Raw genomic sequence first — 10,210 nt, 5'->3', positions numbered from 1 at the left:
TTATGCAATCCTCCCCATTAGATACTCGGTTTTCTACTTAAACTGCCTTGTAAGTTGTTTTTCTTAAGACTACCATTTTCTTGCTACGAGTGCCCTTTCTGTCCCACAGGTGCAACATTTGTTGAGCACCTCTCCAATTGTCAATGTTACCATGGAAACTAAGAGAGCCACATCAAAGGAAACCACTGAGAGCAATACTGGGGGAGAAATTGAGCAAACTTTAGTTGATTTTCCAATGTATGCAGATACTTATTTATTTATAGAGAAGGGATCATCATTGACATGGAAGTAGATTAAAGATTCTTTTGCAAAGGAATTTCTAGAAAACTTAGAGGACTCACAGGTTTAGCTCAACATCCAGAAGTCAAGGCTATATAAGGTTGCATGCAAGTATCCCGCTTTCACGTGTGTGTATATCATTAGTTGGATTGTCTCACACATGGATGAGAAAAGCATGACATTGAGTAGTTCCAGTGGGCAGAAGCTTGCCACCTTCTAGGCATAAGAATTTCAACAAATATATCACTTTCCCGAGCTAGTAGACCGCATGGAATCACTCTTTTATGCCACCCAAAGCTATGTGAACACAAGAGACATTTTCACTAGTTAGATCTGTTTTCTCAACAATTGAAGGACCATGTAGCACAAGCTGAGAATCAATCCAACGGTGAGCAAGCAAGGTTCTATATGCTTTCATACTTAATGAATGCAATCTGTGCAAAACAGTAGTTCCCCGACATGAACTAGACATGGACACCATGAGATATTGTCGAGCACATCTATTGCAAGTTGATTTCAGAATGCAATTATCAAGGAGTAATGGCATGTCTAATTGACCACTTAACCATCCCTCTGTACAAGCTTATATTTGAAGAAGATGCACCTTTCTTGTCACAAGAAGCAATGGAGGCGATAATATACATAAAAGATTGGTATGCCTCACTAGGTGGCACATTCATTAGAGTGTTTGGCAGAGAGAAGCCTCTGCATGTCTAACCAATGTATTCCAATGACAAAATGATCATGTAAGAAGTATCATACCATCTCGCCATAGGGTTGTTAGCAGTACTACATAAGAAGAAGAAAGCAGCATGGCCCACTCTTCCTTTGCAGATTGGAATATCTGAGATAAATACTTGAAAGTCACAGATGTTGAGGCTAAGGATATAGTGAAATTTGAATTTGGCACTAAGGACTTTAATCCGTATGATCCCCACAATATTTTCAAGGACTAATGTACGAGAGTTTAGTTTTTGTGGATCGGTGGGGCATTCATTGTCCAGAGGAGGATCCATGGAGGTACTTCTACAATGCCTCCAGACTCCATGAACTGGTTAGTTTAGTAGGGACTTCACAGGCTTCTCCACAGACAATAGCAACTCTGAAAGCAACAACAACAGAAGGTAGCAATCCCGTGCAAGATAAGGGAAAGAGGAAGATTTTTGATAGTCCACAGGGAGAGAAAACATGCAATATGAAGGAAGATTCTATTGTTGTGAAAGAAGCTTTGGCAGCGGGAGCTAAGAGGAAGCAAAGGATGCAAAGAGAAGAGTGAAGAAAGAGAAAAGAAGAGGTTGCAGGAAGAAGAATTGAAGCTACAGGAGACATAGAAGAACTTGAAGGAAGAACAAGAGTTGAGGAGGAAGGAATGAGAGGAGAAGCAGAAGAAAGAAGAAGAACAAAGGCAAGGTGTGATGAAAGGGGAAATAATTCTGATACATGTTGAAGCACAGGAACAAGAACAAAAAACTACTGAGGAGGAAGGTGAAAAAATGCAGGATCAAGAGATTTCTCAGTAGATTGAGAAATTGATCAATGTGATAGACATGGAGGTGGAATAGGAGCCGCAACATGAAGATGTTGAACTGATGCCGAGAGCACCACAGGTCATCCCTTAGCCTCCACCACTTGCAGCAGCAGAGCCAACCCCAGTGAGCAAGGAGATGTTGTTCTCCTTGATGATGATCCGGTAAAGGATGTGTACAATCTATCATTTGATGAGTTCCAAAAGAGGATTGTACAAGCATGGTGAAAGCACTTTCTGGATGATCACACATCACCTGCATTAATTAGATAATGGGTGATAGTGTCAGACAACAAGAAGCATCCAAATTCCATTACCGAAGCCAACTTGGCCTATGCAGGGGAAACAAGATCAAGTGTTCAGTATTTGAAGACCGAGAATGAGCAACTGGCAGAGAACCTGCAGGCTGCCAGGCAAGAAGCAAAAAAACTCTGAGCAGTAGCACAGAGTGCATTTTCCACATTGGAGGAGATAAGAGAAGTGATACTTGTTGAAGTATAACACTTGGAGAAACCATGCGAAAGCTATATGACGGGTTTATAACCATACATAGAGCAGTTGTCCATTTTCATGGCTTACAACAGCAAAGAAAAGAGTTTGTTAAAACTCTCAAAAACATACAAGCTTCCATTGCCTATGTGCAAGAGTGGACAATGTGGTACAAAGAGGCCCCACTTGACTTAGTGAAGAAGATGAAGCCACAACCAGAGCTTGAGAAATCGAAGGTTCGAATGTTGATTTAGAACAACAAGCATCTCGCCTCATTCATTGGCAGCATTCAGCCCTCATATGTACGATTATTCAACAGTTTGGATGTCCTTGTGATGACACACCAGATCCCATCATTCGATTCACTCACTAAAGATAAACCCAAGAACCAAGTTAGACAGGAGGTTGAAGAGTACTTGGAGAAGCTGAGACATAATACCACTAGGGAAGGCTTGGAGCTAAGCAAACAGAACATGCAGAACTTCATCAGTGGTCCTGTCAAAGTTAGAAAAATGTTGCTCATGCTTCAGAACGAGTTGGACATAGGTTCAAAGACAGTGTACCCAGATGCCATGGAGTCTAGAGTTCGCTTTGAGAAAGACATAATTACACAGTTTGGGGACACCATCACACAATACCAAGCTTGGCACCAATATGTGACTGAGAAGAAGCAAGTGGAGGTTGCTGAGCTAGACTTCTCCCAAACTCTAGCATCATAGTGTTGTGTCTTGTTAGGCTGTCAAGTTGTCTCTACCCTATTTTGTCTTATATGGGTACAAGTGTAAAATGTAATATTATTTGTAATTATGTTGTAAGTGAAATTCCAAGTGTCAATATTGGAATACGAAAAGTCACCATGTAATGTAATGTGTTATTTTGTAAACAAGTTGAAGAGACATGAGGGTAGTCCAAAGGTCAGAAAGGGGAGTTGAAGAGTCACCCCCTCTTGTTATAAATAGAGCCTCATAATGCATATAATAGGTCTTTAGGAGCCAAGCTTTTGGCTAGGCTTAGGCTTAGGAAGAGCTTGGGAGTATTGTGAAGAGCCTTGGCTTCTCTGCAGCGTAGAGCGAGTATACTTCTTTGGAGGAGCATGTGTTCTTGACTATAATATTCCACTAATGGTGCTAGTGATTTTCAATGGTGTATTTATGGATGGAAGTTTCACTTATAATAATAAAATCAGAGCCAACATGCTTTCATGCATATGTCTTTAATATAGTAGGACCATTCTTGTTGTATTAGCAATGTATGTTATTTAACTAAACATATGCTTATAAATTATTTCATTTGCATTTGCACCAATCTTATTGAATACGTGTTGTTGTATTAATTCATCACTTTAACTTATGGACTATTCCACATCTTAGCTTCTAATGTCATTCTGATTGTGTGTTCCTTTCAAGTTGCATATTGTTACAGGATTCCAAGGGGTGCACTTCCTTCTCCCTTCATGTGTTGGAACCTTCATGCATCGCACTTGACTCTTCGTAGGGTCACAGACTTTCTCTCACACAAAGTTATCATACTTCCCTCTGTGTGTTTCCATAGTCAAGCCATAACATTACCACCCACTGCTGGGAATCCTACTCTAAACAGTGTGAGGTCTAGTTGGGACTTCATATCAGGGAGATCCCCTAAATGTTGGCGGTTCCAACACCTCCAACATGTTTGTAGGAGAGCTCCTTGAATTGGTGAAAAAATATACCCTAAACTATGGGATTTTATGAATGTATAAAACCAACCCACAATAAAGTAAATCATACAAAATTAGAGATAAAACCATTCATACATAAATATATATAAAAAGGGCTTTGGTATAATTAATAGACACAAATGAATGTGACATTGGGGCTATAGTTATTATTCATTTTTTTGATAAGAAAGATTTGGATGATTTTATAAAGAGGTGAAGGTAATTTACCTCAGTATTGATTTGTGCTTTCAAAAGAGTGTTTCACCATTATTGATTGTGCATTGTTTTTTTTCCTAGCAAGACATTGCTTAATCCATTTAACAACTTTACACTAACTATATAATACCCATCCCTCATGGACACTCTCCCATAGAACAAAATATCTATAAACCTGCACAAATAAATAATATCACTCCTCCTGTTAATGTGAAATAATATATTGATTTGGTCTTTCTTAATTAGAAAACCCCCTTTATGAATGAATATGATAAAATATTCACCAAACAAGTGCATCCCCTAGAAACCAAAAAAGTTTAAAGTATTTATTATGTTTTTTACTTTGTAAATTCGTAAGACAATGAAACAATATCAAATGATAATATTAATTATAAGCATACATTTAAGGGTCTGTGCAAGATAATGCTACCCAATTTGCCTTGGAAATATGGAAAAACATAAATCTAATCACTCAAAATAATTATTAGAGATACTTACACAAGATTTTAGGGACATCGTGTAAAATAATAAAAAGTTTATGAATCGTCAAGTCCCACTAGCACAACCAGTGGAGGATGGGCCTCGTCAACAAGGTGACCCGGGATCAAACCTCATGGGGGGTGATTATGTCCCGTGTTAGGGGGAGGAGACATGCTAAAAAGATCCAGTTAGCTAAGGGCTGGTTTGGCCCAATCCAGGTGTGACCAATCCAGGTGTGATCCCCAGGTGACTTTGATGGCTTAGATGCCCCTAGGTCATGGCTCCTCAAGCCACAGGTCAACCCTGGAGGATCACAGACAACTTGACAAAAAAGAAAGTAGATGAATCAAATTGTCTTCCTAAATATATAACCTTTATTTAAGAAAAAATGGTATAACTGAAAAATTGACATTTTTCAAAGATTGACATGTTATGTTTTTCTAAAATATAATGCATATGTTCATGTTAGGCCCTGAGTTCAATATGAAAATGATGGAGCTTTTTAAACAAATTTGTATGACTGTAAATAACATAAGGTTTTTGTGCAGTGTTATCCTTCCATAATATTTAATGTTGATTTAATGTTTTTTTTTTATTTGTAAACTACCTTAGATATTTCATTGGATATTTTTTCACAACAAATATGATAAAAATATACTAAAATATGAAATTTGTACTATGACAATTAGTTTTCCTCAAATTTTTGGATTTATTCATTACTACTTTTCTGTTTATGCATATAATAGATAAATGTGGAAAAGAGAGACCAGTGAAATGCAAACACTCACAAACCACAATAAACACCCATATATATTCTCAGATATCCTTTCTAGAGAAAACCCAATTGGAGGGTGAGGCTGCTCTACTCTCTTTTATCTGGAATGGAAATGATACAAATACGAAAGTGAAGGCATCTCTACAGAGTTCTCTGAGGCCTTAGCTTATGGTCTATTATAGAACACAATTCCACTTTGTCCTTCTCTCTCTCTCACTCTATCTGCACTCAACTACTCTGCTCTACTATGGAACAAAATTTTAGCAAATAGAATGGAACCCTTTTTCCTCCTAGTGGCTTGATTATAACACAACTTGATAGTCAACTAGGGGTTCAATTTGACCCATTCAACCCTTAACATGAGTTACAAGTAGATCATTTAGAGTTTTATTCTTAGTCCCCATGTGGTTAGCCCATTTTCTATGAGTAAGGGGGCTTGACATGACATCCTCTCAAGTTATGGTGGTCAAACACGATATGTTAACTTTCTCATATGAGTTCTAATTGAGATGATTCTTGCAACATTAGAAATATATTGGTGTGTATCTTGTGGAATATAATCCATGCTGTGTTCAAGACCACAAAAGTGGTCATTTAAGGCCTCTAAATGGCTCCTAAAATTTTTCACCCAAAAATTTCCAAACTAGGGCCACCGATAAAGATGACACTACAAGTTGATTCCCCTAAATTTTCCACTCTAAAAGCATTGAGATGGATGAAAAATGACATAGTGATCCAATCCAAATCATTTTTTTAGAATTACTCAATATATTGAAGCCTTGAAATGAGGAAGTCGAGTGCTAGGCCCCACTATGAGGGTATTAACATAATCATAATTTTATTTTTTTACTAGGTAGGTCTTCCTTTGTACTAGTGAGGGTTATTATCTGATTTTAATATAGATAAACCAATCAAATGTTATAATAGAAATAATAGGCCTATGTATTTTTATAAATTTTATATATGTAAAAAAATAAAAATAAAAAACAATAATTGGTTTCTTAAAAGTATATATATCTAGAATATGCACATATGTATCTATGCCTATGCGTAGTTTCATTAACAATGCATTTGTGGATCATATACAAAAACATGGTTGAAAATTTGGAAGTTGTAAAAATGGATGTGTTTTGGTTTATGCAAACCAAACCAAGAGGTTTGTGAATCTAAAGATAAAACCAAAGCATCAACCTCATCCACTACATAATTGAAAATAAGTGATGCCGCCAATTTGTTTGAATTTAGTAATTCATGCACATTTATAAAATGCACATGCTTAAATAATGTGCATGTGTTTTAATAATGCACGCACATATTTTTCTTTATCTCTCACCATCCTTCCCAAATCTCTTTGTGCCCCTCTCTTTCTCTGTCTTTTCCTTATCTGATCCGAATTTAAAAAGGAACACAACAAATTATAGAGATAACCATAAATACAGAGATGCAACAGAAATAATACTTCATTTCATTAATGTAAAATATTGAAATATGCTTACAAACAGAAATGGAAATAAACTAGCTCGGGCGATGGTAGCTTATCTCTGAGGAGAGATGTGGCAGCTACATGCCTCTGAACTATGTTACAATGAGGCTCAAGGGCCTTTTTATTATTGAACAATAAGAGCAAACCCTAAACAACCAAAACCCTAACCCGAGGAGATGTAAAACCAAGAGTTTATGGACCTCGTTGGGGTTAGTTGGATAAACAACTTCCTAGGGTCGTGACTTGGTCATATTATCTCCATTTGATGTGCATGATACCCTGTTGGAAAAATATCTCTGAGGACTACGACGGAAAAAATAATTTTATTAAAAAATTGATGGTGGTAGATTTCCAAAAAAGCATCGTTTAGGGCCTCAAAACAACTCTAGAAGCTTAGGACCCGAAAAACTGCTAAAAATAGTAAACTGTGCTACAATTAAGGAAATTGAAAAACTAAAAAAGACAGTTGTTGGGGTCCAAGTGGGATAGGCGGGTGGCCACCAACATCCACCTGGATCATTATCCCTACCCTCTCTCTTTCTCTCCCCCTCCCTCCACGCCCTCCCTAAGTTTTATAGCTCAAAATGTCACCCCCAATGTCTATCATAGCTCAAAATGACACCCCATTAGGTCTACTAGGGAAGAATGTCAAAATGAGGGTTGGAATGGAAGAAAAACTCCATAGAAGCCCTCTCAAAAACTTAGTTTTTCTTTTCAACGCTCCTATAACATTAGTAGAGAGAGTTGCAATGCTCTAGTTTGCTTGCCATGGAGAGTTGCAACACTTTATTTACTTAGCAAAAGAGAGTTCGAGTGGCTAGGAATAGAAAATCGAATGGATAAGGTTGGAAAAGGTAAAAAATGATTAGAACTAGAAGATACCAATGAAAGAACCATATCAAACATGGTTAATAAAATGTCTATATACATTTTATCACTCCTCAAAGCCTTGTATATAAGAAATGCTCTCCATGGAGCAAAGGGAGAAAAGTAAGAGATAACAAAATGATGTCAAATTAAGAACCCACTTCTCTTTGTGATAAGTCCTGGAACATAGTGAGCTTGATTGTGGGTTGTGGTGAGAGGAGGATCTAGGAGAAAGGACTATGAAGACAAAAAATTTGTAACCGAGCTAATTGGTATAATAAAATGATCATGCTTTTCCCCTAGAAACATGTTTTTACTATTGTATTATTAATGTATGTTTATGGGTTATTATGATGCTAATACTAACCTAGTTTTAGTGATATAGATATAGTGGTTTTCTATTGTTTGTGTGTAGGTTACAAGTGCAAGGAGTGAAAGGGCCAAGTCCCCTAGTAGCTTTGTCATTGCAAGCACCAAGCATCCACCTTCCATGATAAGGCGCACTCCTTTTCTGCTCTCTGTTTAATGTTTTATGGATGCACATGTCATATGTTTTCTGGGTTAAGTAGACATTGCACACACTATCTATCATAGGCCCTGGGCAAGCAGGTCAAAATTACGAGGAAATTATATATAAACAAAACTGACAAATCCACTAGGAGTCCTAATGGATCTTTTTGTGGTCTTTGTTTTGATCAATTAATTGCTTTTGGTTACTTTTCTTGCTTTTAAGTCATCATTAAGAGTCTTCAGAGATTTTTTTTTTTTGAAAATTTGTACTTGATAAAAACTTTAGAACATCTTTAGAACATGATCTAAAACCCTTAAACTCTTCTCTACAGTCTTGACATATCATTGTTTTCTTAAATGCTCTATTTGACCTGTGACAAAGCAATGCAACTCTATGTTTCCTTAACGACAAAGCAGTGAAGTACTAAAGAAAAAGGGGTTTCTATGAAATTTAACGTTAGGCCAACTTTAAATTTACTTTTTTTAGTCATCTTCTCAATAAAAAATCATTTGGACCCACTTCAAATAAGCGGGTTTACAACCTTGTATTAGGGTTTTGAATCTTCTTGGATTTGATTCCTAGTAGTGACATTGGAGGCTAGGTATTTCTTTGTCAACATTGCCTTGTAATAAAATGTCTAAAACCGGGACGATGCTATGTTATATAAGTTTTTTTATAAAAAATTTTACTCTGACATGAACGTGCTTTGATCAAGCGTATTTATCCTTAGCCGCTAGTTTAATATATATAGCTGCCTCTAGTGAGTCAATTTTCATGATTTACACCATTCATCACGTAATATTTAATTTTAAAGTGAAAAATTTAGCAGTTATCAAAATAAATTTGACACAAATTATCCTTTTGTTATAATTTGTGCGATAATTAGAAATATTAAATTATGAACTAAATAATGTTTAATTCACAAAACGCTTTTTATTATTATTAATTATATTGTCATCCATCTCATCTCGATGTGAAAGTAATATTTATTACAATGTTTGTGGGGTTTATAATGTCATCCATCTCATCTCGATTGTAACTAAAATTGCATCCAATTGAGATGCCAAAGTAACTTATTATAATGTTTGTGTGGATTAGTTTTGAGAAAGGGCTGAGATGGTTGTTTTTGAATAAAAATTGTTTTACGTTCAAGTTGGACAAGGGAGAAGGACACCAAATTGGTGTATGAGACTTCCTTGTTTGTGGGACAAGGCAAATATACTAAGGCATACGTACTCTACACCCCTTTGGTTTTGAACCTATGACCTCTTAGGAGGAAACATATGCTCTTAACCACTTGCGCTCTATAACCTACTACATGAGGGAGATGTTGTCATGTAATGTTACATTATATGTGTGTGTGTGTGTGTGTGATGTTGTGGGTATAGAGAAATTTAATAACGTTACTTTTAAAACCCAGTAAATGAGGGATATATATATATATATATATATATATATATATATATATATATATATATATATATATATATATATATATATATGTGTGTGTGTGTGTGTGTGTGTCGGCTAATATATGTATATGTGAGAGATGTTGTGGGTAACGCTACTTTACAAAATAATAAAAACTAATGTCGACCATAAATAAAATACTTCAATTTTCACATTTATTTTACATCAAACTTTATATAGTGAGATAAAGTAATTGGAATTAAAAAAAAATTACTTTTAGTATGAGGATATATGTAATTATTTCCTTGCGCTGAGATCTAATGGCTAAAAATAAAATAAAAATAACCCTAAAAAATATTGACCCATGGTATTCATGTGGAATATAATGTATTTAAAGGGGAAATTAAACTAGCCTAGATCAATCTTATTTTGATGTTATATTTAGATACATAATTAGCGTGTAAAAATAAAACTTTTTT

This window comes from Pinus tabuliformis, chromosome 5_1 (genome assembly GCF_031772625.1).
Source record: "Pinus tabuliformis cultivar Carrire ecotype Pingquan chromosome 5_1, CPIR1, whole genome shotgun sequence".
NCBI classification, from domain to species: domain Eukaryota; kingdom Viridiplantae; phylum Streptophyta; class Pinopsida; order Pinales; family Pinaceae; genus Pinus; species Pinus tabuliformis.
Note: the sequence above shows the minus strand (reverse complement) of the source record.